This window comes from Calypte anna, chromosome 4A (genome assembly GCF_003957555.1).
Source record: "Calypte anna isolate BGI_N300 chromosome 4A, bCalAnn1_v1.p, whole genome shotgun sequence".
Lineage (NCBI taxonomy): Eukaryota > Metazoa > Chordata > Aves > Apodiformes > Trochilidae > Calypte > Calypte anna.
In genome coordinates, this window is record NC_044248.1 from 29772324 (window position 1) to 29798690 (window position 26367).

A 26367-nucleotide genomic window follows, 5' to 3' on the forward strand; every position below is an offset into this window, starting at 1 on the left:
TGCATTGGCATACCGTGTCAGGAAATTCCATTTCCTCGCCTCAGAGTACTGAAGCACAGATTGCCAGCACACTTATTAAATGGTTTCTACTAAGATCCCTCATTTTTCTGAGCAGAGAAAGGGTTATTTAAGGTAATACCTGAAAAGGTCTCAAATTAGAACTGTCATCACCACCCACCCTCACAGGTTTTACAATAAAACCCATCACTGATAAGTTTAAACAGCAGCAGTTCAGTTCAGTTCAGTTATTAGAGGTGTTATGGATAGAAACAGTCATTTTGTTCATGTTTTTATGTAGACTAAGTATGGCCTCTAGGTTTCTGGCAAGCTGTCAATTTAGCCATCTGTTTTATAAAGTTTATGCTTCTCTCTGGAAATAGACAGCCTAAAGGTAAGATGTACTAGAGGAGCATTTTTTCTTTGAACCACCTGCTGTACATGAAGTACAGTCAGATTTCAATACGGTACAATCTTTAAGTTCCATGTAAGCCCAAAGTCAGCCCTTTTAAGTACACTGAATGAACTTAAATTCATTTCACTTACGTTTTCTTTCAACTGAGCTTCTGTAGCTTGTTTTTAAACTTATTATATATAAAAACACACATGCACGGAAACACAGATATAACTACAAAGAAAGACTGTAAGAGGGCCTGAAGTCCAGAGGTATGTCATACTAAGATTCTGTCATCTTATACAAATTTCTGCTTCGAAGAGCTTATATAGTAAAAAACAAACATATGACCTTCAGTATATAAACAAGCAAGACACGATGAAGACAGAAGGTATCCAATATGAAATTCTGATGGCAGATGTGCAACTTGCAGGCTATCTGTAACAACAGATCTAAGTCTTATGAGGCACAGAGGGAAATAAAAAAAACAAACCACTGCTAAGAATTTGAAGGTAAGTGAAGGAAAACATTTTTTTAAGTATTTTTTGAAAGTTCCATTTAGGCTTTCTTTGCTAGCCTATCTTAACAGCTGGTTCCACCTAACCTTAATAGAGGTTCCACCTCTCCACCTCTCCCTGATCCCAATATATTTTACTTGATTTTAAAATGACTGTATGCGATATCAGTTTGAATTCTATCACATGTTCTCACCATAAATGAACTAGCATGTGAATTAAATCTACTAGTGTGTGAACTAAACCATCTACTATTGCTGAAATATAAAGAAAATACCAAGTGCTGATGAGCTGGGTCCTGGCATTTGAAACCACTGGCCAGAGCATGCTTAGATCTAGATTACGTAGATCTGGGAGAGGGGTTCATCAGCTGAAGCTGTTAGAGTCTGCTGCTTTTCCAAAATGTTTCTGGGATTTCTCATTGTTCTTACGGCATTAGCTGCCCCTAATATGGTTTGAATGTAATGTCAAATAACTGCTGTCAGTATGGAAGTGTGCTCAAGACTTCTAAAGAAAAAGCAAAACCCCACCTAATTTATAATTGTTTTATGGTATTGCCAAAGTCTAAAAGATCAGAGGTGCAGTGCTGATGTTCCTAAACCTTTAGACACAGAAGTAATTCAATGGAAGCTTGTTCTAAAGGAAAGTATATCTGATAGTGCCTGAGGATGGGAGATGTCCTCGCACTGGACTAAAAACGAAACTGATGTTACCCAAAATGACAGTTTCTTTAGCTCAGGTGTTGAAACTGAGAAATACAAGTATAACTTTTTATACAAATCTGCCTCATTTTAATGAGATGTTTGTCCCAATTAAATCAGCCTACAGACACATACTACTGCACTATCTTATTCTCTGTAACACTCTTTGTGTCTTTTTTCTCCCAGTGTCTTTTGGACTGCACTTTGCACTCGGATGGCCTATTCATAAAGAATCAGTCCTCTTTCTAATTGATATTTTCCCACTTCTGCACAAGGTAGAGAGGAAAATTACACCTCCAATGGATTCCAGGGGCCTGAGTATGAGCTTGCTGTGAAATGTTGAACAGTATAATGGAAGAGGAAGCAGCATCCCATCCTTACTCATGATGCTAAAAAAAGGATTGCAGCTTGGGGTCATCCATCAGATCCATAAGAACTGTACCTTTTGGTACTTTCAGAAGAGAAAAACTAAAACACCACAAAGGGCATAAAACATTAAAAGGAAAGTACAACAGCATATATCAGAGGAACACTATGATGGGAAGCTGTTCACACAGACCAACAACAGTTCTAAGATTAAGCCATTTCAAAGCAACTAAGAAAAGTAGCAGAGGGGCTGCTTTTGCAGCTAAGCAAATTACATAATAAGGAACACACCTTCTGTAACTTATGGTGCTTATATCTGTGGCAGAAGCATGTCTCCAGCAGCATCCTCACAGTGTCCATTTTAATTAAGGGTAAAAGGTCAAGTATAGAAGGACTTTTTCAATATATCATAGAATCAGCTCATGTTTCTTAATGCATTAGATTATCTTGTAATGTCTTGAGGGAGAAAAAAATGTGGAAGTTCACTCCTTTGATTTTATTTATGACTCTCTGAAGCAGTTACGGTTGCACTGGTTTCCTTTGGCCATTAGTTAGAGGATATAGGAAGGACTCTTCTGCCTGTCTGTCTCTGAGATCTGCAACTCAGTTCTTGTAGGTCTGTTTCAAATTCAATTGGAATCAGAGGAAGACTTTCCAGTGGTTTGGGCTTTTTCTAGATCAAATCATATGTGGGCTTGGGCTTCTGCCAAAGTAGGGAATTGGGATTCAAGCTTTCTTCATGCCCTGTTGCAAAATCTCTCCTTAAATGCTGTTTTCTAAAACAGCATTTTTAGAGGAAAAATTCTCACTTCTGTTGTACAGATTTGGAGGTGTAAAATCCTAAGTATTAACACCACCACATCATTACTTTCCTATGGAATTCATACTCAGTAACCTCCAGATTCCCTCAGCTGCCCATCTGAAAACAAGCCTCTGCCACAGACATTTTCGTTTGATTGTTTATCTACAGATGTTATCTACTCCCCTTCTCAGTTTGAATTTCAGAAGTATCAAATCTCTGGCACAATGACAGCAATGAGGCATGCTGGCACAATAATATTACAAGCTGTCAACAGTAATTCAGGATGGGTGGCAATATCAGACCGTATAGAGCCAGATCTGTTATTGTTTTATTTGTTAAGTTAAATTTCAAATCACTACATTAACATTAATTCAGTCTTGATTAGAGTTCTGTTTCTTCCTTGTTCATTGCCATCTTTGTTGTTCTCCTGTTGATCTGAAATATTAGACTCCTACAATCCTGGAATTTGGTTCTCCTTTTCAATTGTAGATTTTGCTGGACCTCACTGCAGACCTGTGTAGGGGGTGTAGTGAAACAGTGGGCAGTGGCTATTCCTAACTTATTCCATCAAGCTCCTGTCAAATACCATTTCTGGATATATGGTCAGCCTGTTTGTGGGTGGACAATAACATTTCCCTCTGCTCTTGTTTGAAATATGCTTTTATTTGACATTACTCCACAGGCTACTATTCCATCAAATATATTAGAATTGAAGAATTATGCAAAATAATTGGCAAATCATCTTTTAATCAGCAAATCAGCAAATCATCTTTTATTTTTCTAAAAAGCCAGAACACTTCATTTTTTTTGTATATTGCCACCTGGAAATTCACATCTGGAGAACTTTTCTGTAAACAAATATTTTCTGCTGTGTAACAGTCTCTGAAATGGTAATGCCTAGAAATTAAAACTCTGCTTCCTGCATCATTGAAAATCTACATATTTCTGGTGTGCTACTAACCCCTAGCACCTTACTAGATGGGGTTTTAAATGATGCATCTAAAGGAGACTGAAAAATGGTTCAGAATATCAGATTTCTTGTCTAAGCATACAAAACAGGGATTTTTTCCATCCCTTTTACAAAAGGTTACTAAAGAAGCTGAGAAAATGAGGAAATGGCCAGCCATCATTTGGAAAAGAAAAGGTATGTTTACTAACAAATGGATAACAGGCCAAGCACTCTTATTTAAGTGTTTGGTCCTGTCCTTATGACTAAAATGTCCTTTAAAACTAAAATTAATTGTTCACTACTGTCCTGGAAGGTAGAAAGCCTAAGACTGAGCAAACTTAGGTCCTCTGTGCTGGCTTGGGCCAGGATAAAGGTAATTTTTGTTCTTATAATTTTGCTTTCAATTAAGTCTCTTGTATGTAGCTGTACTTGCTGATATTAACAGCAAGTTTCTCAGACAGTGTCTGCTTCTAGGACTGATAACACTCCATGTTTATAGTTACAGCTAGAAACTGGTATGCAGAACCAAGGACACTGCTCAGTTCTGAGGAACATTTTGCCCTCTGGAAAAAGAGTGAAGAGGTCACACCTGCAACCCTCCTTTGGGGAGGAGAGGACAAGATAAATGACCAAAATTGATCAGAGTGTTCTATCCCATACATGTCATATTCAGTATAAATTTGAGGGATCACAAGGGTCAAACCCCTTCCTGTTTCCCCTTCTTCACCTGTCCTGTTTGCTTCGGCATCCTGGGAGGATTCCATCCATTCATCTGCCTGTGGTCCTGATCCATGCCAGCCTGAATCTGTGTGTTCCTGCCTCCAGCTCCCGATTGCTGCTAACTCCAGGAGTCCAGCCTGGACTTTCCCAGGGCTGCCCTGCAGCCTTGATGGTGATGTGAGAGTTACTGGGGGAAAAGTGGTATCAATTTTCCTATATATTTGTATATATTCAGTAATTTTTCCTTTTTATCATTACTGTTTCATTAAAGCTGTGTAGTTTAGTTTCCAACCCATAAGTCTCTCTCCCTTACTCTCTCTCCTTTCTTAATCAGGGAGGAGAGCATCTGTTATTTGGTTTAACTGCCGGGCTAGTGTGACCAATCTGTGACAGATTTATTGGCGCCCAACATGGGGCAGTGTGGCTGCAGCCCCCTGTAAACAAACCAGATAGTGATAAATCAAAAGGTTTTATTTGTTTCAATTATTATTAATGTAAGGGTGTTTTTACAGGCTAAAGTATGCATGGACTGATTTATTTCAACGTAGCCTGTTTTCTCTTAATATCACATTTTCTGTATCCTTTGCAGCAACTAAACACTAGCTGTTTGGGTGAGAAGCCTTTAGGATCTTTTCACTGTATCAAGGTGGTAGAGTGTGAAAAGTTTTTTTTTACAGAGGGATGAGGAGTTAGAAATCAGCTGCTGAATGGAGTGGACTCCTTCCGTTGACCAAGTGATACCAAAAAGTATGAAAAGGCATGTTTGGTGCACTGGGAGTAGTCACGTGCTTTTGTTCTTCTGTCATCACAGACTGATCATAACTTATTGCAACTAAAATATAATTTTGAATATTGTTTATGCCAATCAAACTATCAAGGTAATAGTGTGCAATGTCCACAGTTTCTAATGAAAATATGTATACAGATAGAGTACAGAGGGGAACTACCGCACTATGAAGATTTTTGACAGAAATGTAGTTAACTCCATCCAACACAGTAGTGGCCATTAAAGCAAACATGTTCAGTACAACTAGGAAAACACTGGTTCCCTCAATGGACACATTTATAACTGCTCAGTTTACATTAGCTGTCTTGCACTTCTATCTGCTTTCTTTCAACTATTGTGCTATACCTCTCCAGATCTGTTTTGTACAGCTGATTAGAGAAGGAAAGAAACAAAGTGGATTCAACACTGATATATGTAGGGCTTTCATATTAGCAGTGTTAAAACATGCATTTCACAGTCTCTCTTAATCTCCTAATTTGTTGAAGCTTGATGAACAAAAGGTAAAGAAGAGCAGAATAGCTCCATTTCCAGTTCCAGAGGAACTATGACTCTTCTTTTTTTGTGGTTAGTGTGTAACCAGAAAGATAAGAAAAAAAATGCAGCACTGCAGTTGAAAAACATCATTTACAGCTTGGCCAAGAAGTGACACTTTTATGACTAAAAGTACAACTCTGCTAAAGAAAATTAAATCATAAACATAATTGCATATGCAAGTAGTCTTCAAAGACCTGTACTGGTAACTCCAATTGTTTTATGAACATTATATGTAATGGCCAAGGCACAGATCACAGTATATTTTTACTGTGGGTCAACAGAAACTTATGTAGGCTAAGCAATCTGTATTTAAGTGATGACTGAACAGTTGTAGGCATTGGCATTGAGTTACACAAACCTAGTGAGTGGCATTATACATGAAATAAAAATTACACTTGAGATTCAAGGAGAAACAAAAATTTTTGTTTTATTCTATCAACCAAACACATTCTCAAGAAGCATCTTCTATACTGAGCCATTTAGAAAACTTTCTAATTCTTTTTCCTGTAGTATATCATCCTTTATTCAAAAATGAGGGAAGGTGAGACTGGCAGATACAATGGGAGTCTTGCAGTCATACCACCCTTCCTTTTAGATGATGTATGTTTATCAACAGCAACAAAAAAAAAGGTCAAAATAAATGAGTTATTACTTGTAATTAAGCCTACCATAGTTTTCTCGCTGACAGATGTTTTCTGCAAGTTTTACAGAAGAATAGATGGCCCAAAAAACAGTTATGGTTCTTCTTTCACACAGTATTTGATTGTATCCTTTTAAGCAGTGTCAATTGCTAATTCTACGTGTCTAACACCAATCTGTGTTGCAAGGGGCGTTCACTTTTGGCAGGCTTGCTGAAAGCATGTGAACAAAGCACATTTGGCATGGGTGTTTCTGTTTGCCTTATTACTTAGGGTAAACAAGGGAGATCTGAACTTCAAGTTTTAGGTTGAAAACCTGGGTTCGGTGACTTCAATGGTAAAATTTACATGGACTATAGCTGCGATAGTATTTCTCTCTCCCAACATCTTTCTCCACCTCAATAACAAAGACATTCCTTTTGTGTGGACAGACCTGGCAGAGATTCTTTAAGGAATTATTGATTAAAAGTATAAAAGGAAGCATTGGACTCATATAATTGAAGACATGACTACACAAGTTAGCACACAAAAATCTGAGATGCAAACTCAGAGAGCATCCACTACATGATGTAATAATCCCATGAGCACATTTTTTACCATTAGTAAATGAAATGAAATAATTTACTCCTTGCTGAAAGGTTGTTTAATGTTGTTTCCGAGAGTGAAGTTGGGCTGTTACTAAAGATGAGTTTGTTGATTATGTACTGCAGTAGTTAGAGAATACCTATAACTAATTACTATAATGTATTTAATAAATTGTAAATTTATATTCCTATTAAATTATGAATCTTTTTTTTGCTCAAAAGTCCAGAATACAACATATTAAGCAACTTCTTCTACTCCTGTTTTTTAATGTCTGTAAACAAATACTTATAAAACTTTATTTTAAAAAAATATATTTAACTTTGACTTGGAAATCCAATACTAACTGTATCCAATTGTATTCAAGTGGATTTCTTGTTCACAAAGTAATTCCAGCAAGATGCTCAGCGGTATGTGTCTATTGAAAATGGAATACATTTTCAAGAAAAAGAAAACCCATTTCTACCAGACAGATAGCAGAACATGTAAAAAAGTAAACCTTAAAGAAGATGGAAACTGAGAAACAAGACAGAGGAAACAGGTACTAGAGTATTTCATTTAGTGACCTTATGACAAGTACATCACAGATCATTATTTATAGGTCACTTTCCTGTCAGCTGTAGGATTTCTGGTCCTAATCATGAGAGTCAACACAGACTTCCGAATAAAAACTTCCAACATGATAGAGATAATTCCAAGCCAGACACAATATACATATGACCATGATTTGCTTCCTTTCTTATATTAAAAATCTAAGATATTTCCCTAATAATTCCTTGTCATTAACCGTGCCATTTTCTCCTGTCACAAACAAGGAAAAGACATTTCTTTAGCATGACCTCAAGCCTCACTGAAGCTGTAATTCAAGTCATCAAGAAGGAGCTATATTTTTAAATACATTATTTTGTTATAATGCCTTCTTTCTATTCTAAGTAAACTTGGAAGATTATTTACCTTTCCTGTCAGTTTTTGGTCTTCAACACATACAGATTTCGTTTTCCCTTCTTCACTTGGAACTAAAATGAAGGGGAAAAAAGGAAAAAAAAGCACCTTCTTTTGTTACTGGTTTTATTTAATGTGAAGATACTAGAAAAATATTAGACTGTTTTTGGGAGTATAGCCCAGACAAACTGGCTCATATTTCTGTTCTGGTGTTAAGTTACACAAAGACAAATGGGGTGTGGGGCAGGTTTGGAGAGGACTTTTGTTCCAGTATTTGGGCTGAAAATCAAAACCATCTTCAGTCAGCTTGAAACAAATAAATAAACAGAGAAACCTTTATTTTCCCCAGACAAGCAAAAACATGGTGTAAGAGCAACAAAAGCAATCCAGAACCTTACCCCTACACACACCAAAGTAGGCACTATTAACTTAGATTTAAAAGGAAAAGAAATCTAAGCGGATTCCCATAAACAAAATTAAGAAGGTGGCAAACCTCTCATTGTAAATTGAAGTTTTGCCACCTTCACTGGTCAGTTATATTACATTCTTCTATGCAGGATCAGATGGCTTTTAAGTGTCCAGTTTTTTCCTGTGTTCACAGGCAATAATGAAGGACTGCTTCAGATCACTTCTGAAATATGAATTGTCCAAATATTTTGTCTCTCACTGAGAATAGTAAAGATTATTTCAGTCCTTTCTCTGACCTAGAGAAAAGAACAGAGTTTGAGCCATCTTTCCTGTGTGCAGGGGGGTGCCCTAATCACCATGACTTCCAAGGGGTAACAGACCATCATTAGTATATCTTTATTGGATGTACATACACATCGTAGTTGGATAGGAGAGAGAGAAAAACTATAAAGACAGAAAGTATAAAAGTGCCATTTGGTTCTGAGAAACTCAGAAAAAGGAATCTGCCAGCAAACTTGCAATAGAATTTGTTGATTTAAAAAAACAATAATTTGTAAAGTAGTTTTTTTGTTCACTTGTTCCTCGTATTCTGGCTTTAAGTTTGGACTCAGGCAACGTGCCTTAGGTTGTAATATATGGTCCCTCTCATAGCTAACATCTCCATGACACTGAAGAAACTCTCCTACCTACATTCTGAAAAGTATTTTACATGACTCCTGAAAACAGTCACTCCCAGGACCCTTTAATAACAACTGGAAGAATTCAGGGAACAATTTACAGGTTTGATTTGACACTCACTTTAAAACAAAAATCTTTGTTGTTTTAAAAGCACTTGAGAACAAGTAAGAAAATAAATTTATACACTGAAATAAACTATATAGATGTTTTTAAACAAAGCTATAGAGAAATGACATTTTAAGTTTATTATCTTTTATAAATTCTGTGGTAAGAATTCTGTAAAACAAAACCAAATGCCACTTTAAAGAAAGGTACTGCTTCCATGTGATCAGTGTTAAATAATAACCCCATGAACTGCCCTGTAAACTCTCTCTTGCAAGTTGGATAATTTCTGAAAAGACTTAAGAGTATCAGAACCCTTGACTGAAAGTGCTAATTGACAAATCATTGTTAATTTACATCCATAAGCTTTAAAAAAAATCCATATAAAAGTTTATAAGTTATTGAAGTGGGGACAGTTTGCTAAGCTTAATGTTCACCATCAGTATTGTTATAAAGCAGCTAGTACATACATCTGGAAAATTTTTGGTAGCCTTCTACCTCTTGGCTATTAAATGTGGTTAGACAAACTGAGGAAAAATGTGTAGATATTACAAATAGCTAATTTCTGACAACAGCAAAATAATGCAGTAGGGACTAATATTAGTGAATATTTATGCCACTAATTTTTGCCAGCAGACATGGGTTGTTCATGGATAGGGAGAGCAGTGGGCCTTATTTAGCACGTGCCTTTTAAAAAAATTTATTCAGGCTCATTTATGCTGACCACATTTGCACTTTTACTGGGGCAGTTTCTGTCACTTAAAGAGTGTGGTCTAACTCTACCAAAGAATAACTTTTCAAACTTCATTTCTATTCACAAAAGAAGGTGTTGTAACATGTATCTTAGAAAATTTTCTGGAAAAAGAAGAGATTTATCCTAAATATGAAGAGGATCCATGTTAAAAATAGCCCCGAAGTGTTTTCTACAATTTTTCTTCAAAGCTACCCTTCCTGAAAGCCAATGCTAATTTAGCTACTCTGTCTCAGTATCCAGCATCAGAAATGCTAACAACAAACCTGATCCAATGTAGATTTATTTGGTCTCTGCACACACCAGAATGATTTATAAGTGAAAACTATAGGGCTTGGTTCTTTAATTTGGGTACTTGTTGAAACTTCACAGACCAGGAGGAAATATCACTACAAATACTCAAACAGAATAAAATTTCACATAAATAAGTGACAGAAATTTAAGCAAAGTTTATGCAAGAGAAGGGTTTGACCACACAAACACTTGAACATAACAATAGATACTTCTTTATCTGAAAAGGTTTATTTAAAAGAAAATCCTGATAGCCATAAAAGACCATAATGAAAAATAATCATGTGGAACATGGATGTTGCATACTTGCAAACTCCAGCTTCCTCTGGAAAATCACATTAGTTATAGAGGTCTTTTAAATAAAAGGCAGGATTTAGAAATGTTGACTGACATTTTATTAATTAATTAAGTGGCAATTTCAAACAGGATGTTTCCTAAAAAATTTTATTAAAATGCAGTAAGAGTGACTCAACAAGAAAAAGAAAGGCTTTGTTTCTCTGTCTGAGAAACAGTGCATACTATGTGCATTCTGTAAAATATCTTCACCACTTAATAGACCAAGAACTTACACAGATGGTCTATGGAAAATATCCATGTAACATGGAAATATACCTGTGTGATCACCTGAAGTAGTTATCTATGATGACTGAACTCTTTTCCAATAGACTTGTATGATCAAAAAACACTCCAAATTCTAAGAATGTTGATAACTAATGTGTATTATTTATTAATGTGTATCCTGAAACCGGGAGCAGATTTCCAATCATGAAGTTAGACATAGCTGCCCAGCATAACTAACTAAATCCATCTCCAAGGCAAGGAGACAAGAGTAACAGTGTGCTTCTCAAGGCTGGAGAAAAGACCCTTTTGTTCTGGCCATCCCTCCACACTGAGATATTAGCCAGAAAAAACACAGTATTTATGACATTCTGACGGCATTCTAAGGCCCTCCTTGATGGAAATATTTTTACTTGGAAATCACTTAGAAGCATGTATTTACTTTCAGGAATATGTTCTAGCTCAATTAAAACCTGTGTCCCTTATAAGATTTACTTGTATATATGATACTACATTAAATCAGAGTGAAACGTAAAGCATCCAGGCCCTGTAGAGACAATCTCTCTGCAGCAAGTGTTCAAACCTTTCTTCTACCTAGCTGCTCTCTGGTGACAGCAGAGACTTGGTTTCTGTGCTGAAACATGAAAAGATAAAATTCCTCAGCAAGTTTCACAATGGGCATCTAATTGAACATTACTCATCAGCCTTGCCATGACAATCATTGAACGCATATCTGATCCGTCTCAATATGTGTAGGGCAGAGCCCTACAAACTTTAAGAAACAAGTAGTGAAGGAAGAAAAATAGTACTATCTACCATCTAAAGTGGATGTTCAATTGATAGTATTCCAGAAAAAAAAAAAAACAAACAAAACATAAACCACACCTTATCTGTCTGTCCTTCTAGTTAAGCTGACTATGCTAACAGCCTGAAAAAAATTTCCAAGACCGAGGAAAAAAATTTTACTGGAAAGGAACATGTGCATCAAGTCTTCTTAGATTAGTAGAAGAATGGCAAGAGAATATAATTGGGAGAAAGTGCCCGGGGAAGAAAAGATGCTCTAACAACCTGTTTCCTAAAATAGCAGCTTGAGAAGTTTACAGAGAAAAAGGCAAAACCGGAGATGCTGTAGACAAAGAACGGAGAAAAGGACAACAGACACAGTGTTCAGGTAAAAGGCAAGTAATTGGTATCTAGAATATTAAAGCTAATTAAGTTTGTCAAGGTTTTTGTTGTTTTGTTTGTTGTTGATTTTTGTTTTTTTTAATCTCGTGAACTATATTATCCTGTTTCAGGTTGGTTTTGTTGTGGGATTTTTTTCTAGTTGGCTCAGCAAGAAATAAATGTCCTACTTTCTACCTTTTGTGTCCAAAGAATGTCTATTTCTGGTTCTTTCTGATCCAATTTATATTGACATCACTTTCTCAGAAGGACAACGTTGAATTCCTCATGCTAGCAGGAAAAGCTAATGATTTGATTAAATTATGAGCAATGGCTTAATCCCCTGTTAAAGTCAGAAATATGTCTTTAAATACCGAATATACTGATTGATAGGACTGGCAGTAAATAATACACAACACAGTTGCAACATGCATTTTGCAAGAAAACTGCTACTGTCATTAATGTATGTCCTAAATGCAAAAGAGCTTGGAGACAAAAGCAAACAATTTCCCATAAGTATAGTTTATAGAGAGAATCTCTATTCAGTAGGAGATAAAGAATATCTAAATAAAACATCGAGTTTTTTCAGACATTTAAATTTTAGACAAATTTAAAATAACAGCTTGAGGAGAAAGCAAATGTATTCATGTGTGCAGCAGTGAAAATTTTATGGCTCCCTTGGGTTTGCTAGTAGCAAACAGCAGTAGCTTCTTATTTTTTTTTTTTTTTTTTCTGGATGAAAGAAATTTATTTTTTGTTCTGTAACAAAGATTTTCCCAATCTGAGAAAAACAAAAAACCAATAAATATTGTGTACATTAGCGTCAAATTCAAGGGCAAATGCACAAGATTAAATCGTTAAGAGAGAAAGCAATAACACATGTAAAACCATCAAAGCTGAACAGTAGTGAAGATAGCATGTGAGGTCACTCAGCATGTTTTTCTTTTCAATTATATCCCTATACCACGGTACCATATTCACATGCAGCTGCACCTATGATTTTTAGCTATAAAGCACAGATTTAAGATATCATATTATCTCAGCTGCACTATATGGGGAACTTTTTGGTCCTATTACTGTTCAGAAGCAAAATCTACCTATCAACTTCAGTGGATAACTCCCAGGCTTCAGAAGGAATTGTACCTGCTGTGCCAAGGCTCCCAACGGCCAGGAACATTGTATACGTCAGAGAGGCAGATGTACCTATGAATCAAAAAGCCCAGGGGAGTTCTCAGCTGAATTTGTTAGGCAGGAAGGGACTCTGTTAGACAAAGTTCTTAAAGTGAAACATTAACCCAGCTAAATCATAATGCTTACCATATTCTCCAATAGCAGCTAAGATAATAACTTCTTTCTAAAATAATCATCCAACCTTTTCCTTGTGCCAATTTTCTTTCAGACTTCTCTTTAATAAACCCAGGTTTGCTTCTTTGAGCACAATTCACTTTTATGGAAGAAAATTATATATTGGGCTTATCTAAGCATTTGATAAGCCTCTTGTCTGCAGCAAAATGGGACTCTACTTTACAGTAGCTTTTTGCAAAAGACCACGGATCTTCTACAGTTGAAAAAGATTTCCCATACCTCTGTCCCACATGCAGATCATATTGATATCCATGCTGGTAACACTTCTGCTTCCAGGAAGTGCCCTGCAACCACGTTTAAATGCACATTCAAAGTATAACTCCACACTGTTATTCCTCCAGCAACAAAGCTCCTGTAAGTATTTCTCAGGATTAAAATCCTTAATTCTTCATCTTCAGCTGTTCATTTCCTTCTGCTGCCCTCCAACTTTCTACTCCTCATAACAATTAACAGTAAAACACATGACTTAAATGATGAAAAAGCAAAACTATGTGTAAGTGCATCTGCAAGGTGCCTTGGAAGCATGCAGAAATCAAAACCTATCTGAAATCATGCTAAGATAAGCAGTAGGTTTTTAGAGCCATCCACAAAGCACCATTATAGGTAGAAAGCCTGTGATTGTGGATCACTCTCACATGTTCCACATAGAAATGACCAAAGCTGAGAACGGCACACAGCAGTCTGAACTAGGTTCCTGTCCCTGGAGAGTGGGACTTACAAGTGAGGGAGCACATTCTCTCTAGGCTGCTTCTCCTCCATACCTGTCAGACAGAGTATCCTTTGATGTCTTCAGCCTACTAGCTCACAGCACTGCCAGCATTCAATTTAATTTTGATTCTTCATCAATGAAAAGAGCTCTAGACTTCTACTAACTGAATATAGATGGTTTTACCAGCTTAGGCTTCTCATTATAGAGTCTTCATCTAAAACCTGTCATCTCTTTATCTCACAGAAATACAGACAAATTTATCAGACAAAATTGGTGATGAGTTATTGCAGTTTTATTTCTAGTGATGAAGCATGAGCCAGAAGAGTTTTCTGAGAATATCACAGTGGCTTAAAAGGACATGGCAGACAGGAATGAAAAGAAACTTTCTGCAGTGGAAATAATGCTCAACAGTAGTTCTTCATGCTGAATAGAGTTCAATGGCAAGAACATCCTTTTATCATAAAATACAAGAAGGTCAGGACCTAAGAACAACCATAGCTGGATATTTCTAGCTGAAATGACAAGAAAATGGAGAAGAGACTGCTGTGGCATTGATATTCCTTAAGGTGTTTTATTTTAATCAGTAATGCAATAAATATATTTTTACCTTTTTTTCCTGAGTGAAATGCAATAAATAAAAACTGCGACCATAAATCACATTTATTTCTCCTGCCAGACTTCTCTTCCAGCCTAACAGCTCATGGAAGAAATTAATATAAGTTGTGTAAAATGCTACCTCTAGGAAGACTATTTGCATGGGCTGAATCCAATAAAAACATACTGCTGCCTGAGCAGTGATATATTTGAGCAGCTGCCTAATGCATTGGGATATGTTTGACCATGGACTTTAAGGATGTCATGGCAAAACATCAGTTAAATACAATGACTTAATCTCAATCTCTGCTAATTTAGCACTTTCGTAACTTTTATAAGAGAGATTTGTGATCTGACATCTGCTAAGTAGTCACAGTCCAGTGGTCAATGGAACTAATGGAACTCAATGTCACCATTCTGAAATGATGTAGGAAAGTTTCCAGCTTCAGACTACAGAAATTAATATAAACTCATTTCCCCCAAATAATAGAATAACTTATTATGAAAATTAGTGAAATAAAAGAAAAGGTCACGATAAAGAAAAGCTCATGAAACTAACCTAGCCAACCCATAAGCCCCTCAACGTATGGAGCAATATCCCTCAAAAGAGTGGGATAGATATATCCATAAAATATGTATGTTTTATAGCTCTCAATAAAATTTCTTTAACTTAATATTTTAAACAATAAGTAGGTAGAATCAGGCACTAGAAGTGCCTGATTTTTTTTTGCAAAAAACCCAAACACTACAGGCTTATCATATGACTCTGTTAGTTCTATTAATGTTATTAAGACTTAGTTATCTAGGTCTACTGACCTGATGGGTGGCAGGGGAAATGTATGTTGTTTCATTAGCTACTCTACTGTAGGAGGTAAGTTTCTTAATTATTTTATTGCGTAATTCTATAAATTTATGATAGCTGCAGCTTAGTCCCAAATACAGATTAGAAATATCTATTGACTACTTTGACCTGTTTTGCATTGAAGGTCCATGATTTTACCATCTGTATCTAGAAATTAAACTCCTCATTTTGTTCTTTGTGTTTTAGACATGTTCTGATTGTCTTGGTATTAGTCCACATATAAGTTTTGTTAGCTGAGCTCAATTTTAAACTTTTAAATTATATTGATTGCCATTAACTATTTCAAATCATCAGAAAAAATGTTTTATTTTGTATTCTGTTTTGTAGCACCATACTATCATTTGCTTACAACCAGGATATTTTCTGCCCAGTGTAACTTCTTTATGCTTATGGAATCATGTCTTTTTGAGCATCCAGTGGTCTGTCTAATCAGTTGCCAGTTTCCATTAATACTTCATCTTTTCAATTTATGGTTCCTGCCACTTACAACCACACGGCATTAAACTTTGGTTAACTGCTCCTTTTAGTTTCAAATATATAGACTGATTTGTCTGAAACGGAGTCACCAGTACCTGGTCAAATGCTACTTTTAAGCCAGTGATTAATTCTTTCCCATCTTCCTGAGTGAGGCCAAGCATATGCCAGCACTGTGGTCACCACTGATTTTTTGTTCAGAGAAATTATTTCCAAGCATTTACAAAATTTCTAAGGAAAACTGGCTTCTAGCAAATAACAGCACCAGCATGCATCACCTAAATTAAATTCACTCTACAGAGGGGCTAGCTGGAAATTAAAATAAAGCAAAATGAAACAAACAAAAATCAAACACAAAAAAACCTACCCCAACAACATTTCAGGACTGATGTGTTTTACTTTGAAGAAAGAAGGGGCATTGGATTCAGGAGAGGGCTCAAGTAAACCTTTGCCCAGTCTGCTCCTGGGCTGTGGTTCTTGGGAAGACCACTCCTTCTTCCCTGCTTTCTTTCTGTTATTTTATACAGGTTATTACACCTGGAGCTACCTGTTGCAGAGTAAAGTTGTTGGAAAGTCCAGCCTGAAGCTTTGGAGTGGTAGTGAGTGAGAATTCTTGTTTGACAGTGGGCATACTGCAAATTTTCCTTGAATGAAGTCACCAAAATTTGACATGAAATAATTTAGTGCCTCCTCCTGCTGCCCACTGAACTTGACATTCACAGAGATAAACCAGATGAGCCTGCTGGTTTAACAGAGGAATTACAGCCCAGAGTATGGATAGGCAGAGTATGTAGCAACTTTCTTTTAGGGAAGATCATGCTCTGATGTTTTCAGAACAAAGTTTTCCCAGAACTTCTAGCTAATTTCTACAAGAAATTAGAAAATTCCTGGCATCCGTTCAGTTCAGACCAAAAACATCTGAGCATTTTTCCTCTTTTCTAGGTAGAGGTACCCATTCTTAAGTAGCAAAACCATAGACAAGTGCTTCAAATCACAATAGCTGATCAATCTCAGTTTTCTTACAATGCAAAACTCTGAGTTCTCAGATGAGCTTGTAGCCTCAAAGTTCTGGAGCTCTGTTGTTTGTTGTTCTGTCAAAGGTAGATTTTAAGGCTAGGTAAAATCTAATCCATGAAAAATATTCTTTGATCACATGGATACAGATCCCTCGTGATCCTCTTCTGGTGCTCAATTTTCTACTTCGTAACTTGATCATATACCAGACTGACACAGTGAGGCATCACTAATGGAAAATAAAGGAATTCATTAGGAGTTTAAGGCTCTTTTCCTGTACAGAGTTGGGATGTAATTTCAAGATGGTAGGCACATTTTTCTGAGTCATTTACATCTGCAAATTAATTTTTACATCTGTATTGCTATAGCTAGATAGAAGAAGACTGACTGAAAAATATACTTTAGGTAATCATTTTAGTTCCTTGGGAATACAGAAATGATACCATAATGTTCAGATATTATTGTTCAGATAGCCTAGAATTACTGATCCAGCATTTAAGGTTTTAAAATAATGAGAAGAGTTATTGTCTGTCTGACCTAGAAGCAGAAGCTCTCTTAAACTGAACAGAACTTTAAAGCTTCTCTTTTACACAAATTACACAAACACAGATTTGGCTTCTGGTTAGTGAATGACAGCCGAAGAATACTGAATTAAGGGACTTCAGTGTGGGGTGGACTTAATACAGAATACTACTTTTGCACCACAGTGAAGTTAGTTCTGCATAGGAAGATGGACCCAGTGGATTCCGCAGGAAGATAAAAGGTTTACTTGTATTGAAATTCTATGAAAGAGGTTACCACATTAAGTTTATGATTGCTTTCACCTTTTGACCCACACTTCCCAAAAATATGATGAAATGTAAAAAATTGTGATAACTTTTTCATTTCTTAATGTCTTAAGGGAAAACTTATTTATTTAATACTAAGAATGGCCAAAATTGACACATAAATTTTCTATTCAAGTTCATAATAATAGATATTATTACATTAATAATTCTAATAATTTCCAGTAATCTACATTGAAATACCTAACTGTGGATAGAATTTTTAAGACTAGTTTTAAGGTAGCTTTAGAAACTGATTTGAAAACAAAACAAAACAACCGCACAGTTTTTGTCAGGTTAAGTGAGCAAACATTACTGTAAAACAAAACACTAGAAGTTCTTGACTCTTCAGTGAAAATAATTTGTATTTTGCAAAGCAATATAGATGCAGAAAAAACCTTTCTCCTCCCAAGTATGTGGTTATCACTAATACAACTGTATCAATTGTAAGTACACCACAAAAATAGGCTGCTTAAAAAGAAACATGGACATGTTACACAGTTCCTTACAGTCTTCTCTTGTTGGTAAAACAAGTGTGTCTTCAAAATTTTGGTGATTTTCTGCCAGAAATATATTGCAATTACTTATCTCTTAGTTCTGTTCTGCTGTGAAGCCAAATATAATTTATTTAATGGCTCATAACCCATAATAAGTTTCCAGTCATGGAAGTAATTTCATTTCTTGGGTGTTCTATCTTACAAGTAATTTAATTTAAATGTAAGGTTCTTCAGTGATAACAAGAATAAAACCTGCACCCCGCTGTTAGTAACAGGCAGTACATGTAGGCCAGATCAGCTGCTGGGGTAGATTCCTATAGATTCATTGATATAAATGAAGCTACATTACTGAGCAGGAACTGCTGAGTACTTTCTGATCCTTGAAGAATTGGATCTGACAGCATTGAGAAGTTAAGTCCTAGTGGACTTAAAATGCTTCCTCTCCTTCTACAGCTCATTAAGTTATTGCAAAACCATTTAACAAATACTTGTGAATTTTAAAGGTATATATTGTTTTTCAAACAGGAATTTGAAAAAATTTACAAAAACTGATAACATAGCTGTTTAAATATCAGACTTTCAGACGTGTTGTTCCATTTTCTTTGGTACTACCTAAAATAAAATTAATAATACATGTATCTCCTCTCTTCGCTTTGTCTCTTCAAAATTTCTCCATAGTCGACGTACACATTGAAGTGGTACAGTTTCAAAACTTTTTTTTTTTTAATTTTCCCCATAATTATTTTTCTAAACTTTGTCAAGCTTAGAAAAGTTAGAATGAAAGGTAATGTGTACATGGAAGTCCCAGGTGTCATATTTTTATTGTTGTTATTATTATTAATCCATAGCCAAATGAGGGAGAAAAAGGAAACCAAAATTCAAAACAGATGTAGGGCTTTTAAACCAAAAAACCCCACACAGACTACTTTCTGTGCATTTCACTGTAGTTACACACACACACAATAAAAAATACCTGAAAGCAATATCTATCAAGGGAGAAGATATCTCTGAAAAAAACCAAACAAAAAAGCCACCCCCAAGGCCCCCCAATCAAAACAAAGAAAAAAAAAAACAAAAAAGGAAAGAAAAAAACAACAACAAACAAACAAACCCAAACCCCTCCAAGTACTATTCCACCAGAAAAATGCAGTTACTTTTTAAACCACATCTCATTTACCTTGAAGTATTCTTTAGCAATTCCTATCAGGAAAAGACTCTGGATATGCTGTGAAAATCAACCTCATATACTAGCAGAACTGGAAAATATGACTATGTCAGTGTCAAAATTCAGTGCTAATCTGTGAAGGAGGCACTAGTCACTTAGGGAGCTGATCGAACTGAGCTTTTGATCTCTTCACCAGTTGAATTTCAGTTCTTACTTACTTAAACAAGTGATAAGACAAAAGAAAACCACTTAATGTTTCCATAACTGCAAGAGAAACCAGTGTTTTCCTTCTAGTTGTACATAATTTATTCTCAATTTTACTTCCAAGGGCAACATCTTTGTTAGTGTAGACATGTGACCAAATAAATTCAGGCACCATCATGTTGCAGTACTGACAGTTAAGGAAATACTCTTTTTTTTCTTGTAAAATGAACAGTCTATTTGCCCCAAATTTGAACTTCCAGTGCTGAAAACCATTATGTCTTTTTTACATTAATTCAATATAGAACTTCAGCTTAGAATCATAGAATCATTTAGGTTGAGAAAGATCTTTAAGATCATAAAATCCAACCCTTAACCTAGTACTGCCAAATCCACCACTAAAAGATGTCTCTGTGCACCACATCTTTTAAATTCCTCTAGGCATGGTGACTCAATGGCCTCCCTGTGCAAGATGTTCCAGTGCCTGAGAACCCTTTCAGTAAAGAATTTTTTCCTAATATCCAGCCTAAACATCCCCTGGCACAACGTGGGGCAATTTGCTCTTCTTCTCTATCTTGTTATGTGGGAGAGGAGGCCAACATCCACCTCATTAGAACCTCCTTCCCAGTAGATGTAGAGTGATGTCTCCTATCAGCCTCCTTTTCTCCAGACCAAACAACTTCATTTCCCTCAGACACTCCTTGTAGGACTTGTGCTCCAGACCTTCACCAGCTTTATTGCCCTTCTCTGGATTTGCTCCAGCACCTCACTGTCTTTCTTGTAGTGAGAAGCCCAAAACTGAACACGTTATTCAAGGCAAGGTCTCACCATTGACCAATAGAGGGGGACAATCAATTCCGTGAAGCTGCTAGCCGCACTATTCCTGATACAATCCAGGATGCTGTTGGCCTTCTTGGCCACCTGAGCACACTGCTGGCTCATTGACCAATACCTCAGGTCCTGTTCTGCCAGGCAGCTTTCCATCCACTTCTCCCCATGCCTCTACAATTGCATGGGGTTGGTGTGACCCCAGTGTAGCATTCAGCACTTGGCCATGTTGAACCTCATGCAGCTGGTCTCAGCCCATCAACCAGGCCTGCTTAGGTCCCTCTATAGAACCTGCCTACTCTCAAGCAGATCAACACTGCCACCCAACTGGGTGCCATGTGCAACCTTACTGAGGGTGCACTTGATCCCCTCATCCAGATCACTGATAAAGATATTAAGAGAACTGGCCCAAACACTGAGCCCTAGGGAACACCACTTGTGACAGGCCACCAACTAGTGGTGACATTCACAACTCTTTAGGCCCAGCCATCCAGCCAGTGTTTCCCCTGCAAAGCATACACCAGTCCAAGCATGTGCAGCCTGTTTCTCCAGCAGAATGCTGTGGAACACTGTGTCAAAGGTTTTAGTAAAGTTTAGGTACACAACATCCAGACCCTATTCCTCATTCACTAATCAGGTCACCATGTCCCAGAAAGATCAAGAGATCAGCTAGGTTTACTGGGCCCGATCACTTGGTTGTCCTGTACATGCTGCATGACAGCACTCAAGATGATCTGCTCCATAACTGAGGTCAGACTGACAGGCCTGTAGTTGCCTGGATACTCCTTACAACCCTTCTTGTAGATGGGCATCACATTTGCTGACCTTGAGTCCACCAGGACTTCCTGGTTAGCCAGTTAAATGATAGAAAGTGGCTTGGTGAGCACTTCTGCCAGCTCCCTCAGTATGCTTGAGTGGGTTCCAGTGGACCCATAGATTTGTGTGCATTTAAGTGGTGCAGCAGATCACTAACCATTGGACAGGCTTGTGACCAGTCTCCAGAATAACTCCATTGACCATTACTCCAGAATAAAATACTTATGCTGGATTTTATTCAGAAGAGAGAGCACAGAATTTTGACAATCTGCTATGATGCTGCTTAAAGATGTATCAGCTGACTATGATTATGGATAAATTATTTTCTATTTGAATGTTGCAAGTACATTAAGTCTGTGCACACAAAAATTATATAGGTCCTACCTGAAAGACTTTTCAACTTATATAAATTTTCCTGTAAATAATTTTTAATTTGTCAAAATATATAAAAAATATATATAAATATATATAGAAATATATATTAAAAATATATATAAGGTAAGAACTACAACTCTAGTCATCAAGCAAGCTGATAATATAATTACATAGAATTATAGAATCATTAACATTGGAAAAGACCTCTGAGATAATGAAGTCCAACCACCAACCCAACACCACCATACCTACAAAACCATACCCCAAAGTGCCAAGTCTACATGTTTTTTGGTCACCACCAGGAACAGTGCCTCCACCACTTCCCTGGGCAGCCTGTTTCAATGCTTGACCACTCTTTCAGTAAAGAAATTTTTCCTCCCCTGGTGCAGCTTGAGGCCATTTTGTCTCGTCCTCTGTCTTTGAAACAAATTTTGAAATTTGAAATTATTTTTTTTTCTATCCAGAATTTTGTTTGAAAAAAAGAGATCTGTATCAAAAGTAGATAGTACTTATATTTATGTTTACAACAGATTTAAATTGAAAACCAGTCATTGCTATAGGGCGTAGAGCCATCAGCATCTCTGGGAATATTTGTACAAATAGAGGAAGGAAGAATAAACTGTTATCCACTTCTTCTGTTCAAAAAAGCCCACTGTTGCTATTGCTTGAAATTATGAAATAAATGCCTAACAAAACATATGTCTTCCCTGCAACAGATGTGGGGAAAATTTAATTTTCCAAATGCATGCGTGTGAGCTACAGGGTAGACCCAGATGTCCAAGCAGACTGTTATAAAGGAGACTAAAGCTTTTGCCTGTTGTAGTGCTTAAATCATTTCTATAAAGGAAAACAATTCTCTCTACACAGAAATGCCCATCTCTAAGGATGACAGCCAAAGTCAGGTACTTGTGACATTCTAACAATGTTTTCCTAAAGCAAAATGACAGTTCCTTGAAAAATAAGTGCTTCCAAGAAATATGTCAATTCAAACAAAATTCCAATGAAAATCAGACAGGTCTGATCATAAATGTACCTGGTTTCCTTCTAGCCGAACAGAAGAATTCCTCTGCAATTCCTCTGGCCAATTGCTTGAGACCTGGCCAATTGCTCAAACACCTGAAAACCAGCTTCCATTCTTGGAACTCAAGAAGTGCTCAACAGACTCCAATACCACAGGTGCTCAGAAGGACCAGAGTTAAAAACTCCTGCACTGTTGCTGTTCTCCTAACATTGTGGGGAGCATGTAAAAGAAGATGAAAAAAATACTATGATTTCTTCAAAAGAAAATTTTAAACCCTCTCTTTCATCTGAAGTTTTACCACCTCCTTCCCCAGGTATTCTTCAGAAGGATTTTGTGTGCATAATTTTTAATTTTCCAGGAAACTGTGATTCTGGTTCTGGACCAGCCTAGAGTCTTAGCCAATTCTTAAAATCACTGGGAGTGCCTAAAATATGTCTCCATACAAGGAAAAATTCCTAACTCATATGTAAAAAAAACCCTGAAATCTAACTATTGTAGAAATCCTTGGGCCTGTAATACTTCATCCTTAAGGTCTCAACATACTAAAGACCTCAGTGAGATATAAAAGTTGCATCCAAAATTTGTTCATGCTTCAATGCATTATAAATGCCTCTTGTTATTCAAATGAACAATATAACAGAGGTTTTTTGGCATAAATCCAGATTGAAGCTGCAATAAAAAGTCAATGTTTGCATAATACTCTGTCAATTCCTGATAAGACCAACACTAATGGACAACATGTAGGAATACAGAAACATGAGCTTAATTCAATGCACATTTTATTTTTAATCACTGTCCAACTATAAAGTTATTTCGTATATGCAATGTATCATAGCTGTTTTCCTGTCTCTGCTTCAGGAAAAAGTTACATAGTGCACTCTGTGGGTGTCTCGGTTTAACACTGGCCTCGCAATTAAATCAAATAACAGATGCTCTCTATTAATCCCCCTCCTCTCCCTGATTAAGAAAGGAGAGAGAATAAGGAAGAGAGACTTATGGGTTGGAAACTAAACTACACAACTTTAATGAAACAGTAATGATAAAAAGGAAAAATTACTGAATATATACAAATATACAGGAAAATTGATACCACATTCCTTCCGCCTTCCCCCAATAACTCTCACATCACCACCAAGTTTGCAGAGCAGCCCTGGGAAAGTCCAGGCTGGACTCCTGGAGTCAGCAGCAGTCGGGAGCTGGAAGCAGGGACACACAGATTCAGGCTGGCACGGATCAGGACCACAGGCAGACGAATGGATGGAATCCTCCCACGATGCCGAAGCAAACAGGGACAGGTGAAGAAGGGGAAGCAGGAAGGGTAGGAAAAAGGGGTTTGACCCTCGTGATCCCACAAATTTATACTGAGTATGACATGTATGGGATGGAATACTCTGTTTGGACAATTTTGGTCGTTTGTCTTGTCTGCTCCTCCCCAAAGGAGGGTTGCAGGTGTGACCTCTTTACTCTTTTTCTCTTTCCAGAGGGCAAAATGTTCCTCAGAACTGAGCAGTGTCCTTGGTTCTGCATACCAGTCTCTAGCTGTAACTATAAACATGGAGTGTTATCAGTCCTAGAAGCAGACACTGTCTGAGAAACTTGCTGTTAATATCAGCAAGTACAGCTACTTACAGGAGACTTAACTGAAAGCAAAAGTACAAGACAGAAAATTACCTTTATCCTGGCACAAACCAAGACAGTGGGAAAAAATTGAATGTGCATCAAGATAAAAATAAAGGATCAATATTATAATTTCCCACAGATTTATGAGGATTTAAAAGTAATTGCTCTTTCAAAACTGGAACACACTTCATTAGCGTAGAGCTAAATGCCTACATGTTATCTGAAACCTTGCTGTTTTGTGAATATTGATCAAATACAATTTTTGTATGTGTTTTTATGAATAATGTATAAGTGCCTCAAGCAGCAGCTAGTGCTTCTGATCAAGAAAGTAAGACTGTGAAGTACATTTAAAATGGATTTTATTGTGAAGTATAAGATTAGTTCCATGTACGATCTAGGCTTTGAAATAAGCAAATATTAAAAATTGTCACAAAGACTATTTGTTTTATATGTGATTTCATTAAAAATGTGGTAGCAGAGAGTCTAAAGATATTAGGATAAGAATGGGGATTTTTTACCTACGACCTCTCTTCATAGAGAGGTAAGTACAAAACTTTAAGGTACTAAAGCTGAGAGAAACTTTTAGTGATATAGTGATGAGAACTGCATCTGCAGTGATGACAGCAGTATTTGCTTTCAGTAACCATGACTTATAAGATTAAGTATTTCAATAAATCCCAAAAGACATAATGTTTTAGACACTCCTGAACTTGGTCAAAACCTAGAGGGACTAAGTTACTGAATGTTTGAAGTGAGAGTGCCTGCCCTGTCCTAGATGCTTTGAGTACAGCTACACTGCATAATACACTGTTGGTATGTCTTCACTTTAAGACCAAATGGCTGGTAAAACTATGACATTTTCCTAAGCATCTGATGCAAATGAAAGAATTAGGCAGGATCCTGCAAATGTTGGAAGCCACAGTTCAGCTTCTACCTAGGCCTACAGTTATTGAAATGCTAAAGTAGCTTTGAGCTGCATTTACACTGCCATAAGTGGAGTATCACAATATGTATCTACTACTTTTCACCTGGACTCCACTCTAAGGAGAAATACAAATGTATCTTGTTAAGAAAATGTAGATACTAAAGAGAAGACAATTTCTGCTGATTTCCTAAATAAACAGGAACTGACAATACAACCTACTGTGGTTTCTTCCAGCCTGCCCAAACTTGACATGCCAACATGTCTTGCACTGTCCTGTGCCCTTTCATGACCTGACTTCATGTCTCAGTGCATCACCTTACAGACAAAAGACACATCCACGAGGCTCCTTGCCCCGTGCATGCCATGACTGCCAGAGACTTGGCTCCCAGTACTAGTGCCTCCATCTATAGGTTTCCTTCTAGGAGAATTTTCAAGTGTCAAAGTGAGAACATATGAGCACAAGCAAGCTACTTGAACAGTGCTAGTTGAAGTCTAAAACTAAAAGCCACATTAAAAAAGCACACAGATACTTAAAAAGGTACAGCTCAAAACTTCCACGAAGTCCTGTGGTAGAGATGCAGCATCTCATCCACGGTCGTTGTTGTTGGGGCCATATGACATCATCAGAGTATCATCAGATTATGGTCTCTCTGGGTATTTCACACTGAAACATAAGATACTTTTTTCCATGGGTAGAAAGCCACCCTCCTGACACCCCACTCATTAGAAATGAGTCACAAGAAAGCTGATAGCCAAAAGCATAATAGCCAATGAGTCTGGATCCTGTACAACTAACATGGGGCTTTCAGGGACTCCTTGAGCTCTCCCAGAGCCTTGCCAACCTCTGCAGTGCTTAGCAAGCCATGAGGATATACACCCCAAACATATCCTTGAGTTCTTCCTGTTCTGGTCAGCCTATTCAAGGCAAGCATCACTCAGTCCAGGCCCAGCTGAAGTACATGCAAAGATCTCCACTGCTGCTGAGAGACCATAGGCTCAAGGGAAGGAACAGATATATTCCTTACTTGTCATATAAAAGAATACTGATTTTCACTGATTACTACTGGAAAGATACTTCAACAAGAAAACATGTTCTCATATAATTCTTCCATTTGACTCATTTCCTTCTATGACCTGCTCCACATACACCAATCACTTAGAAACTGCATCATGGAACATGGTATTTCAGGTCTCAGATTAC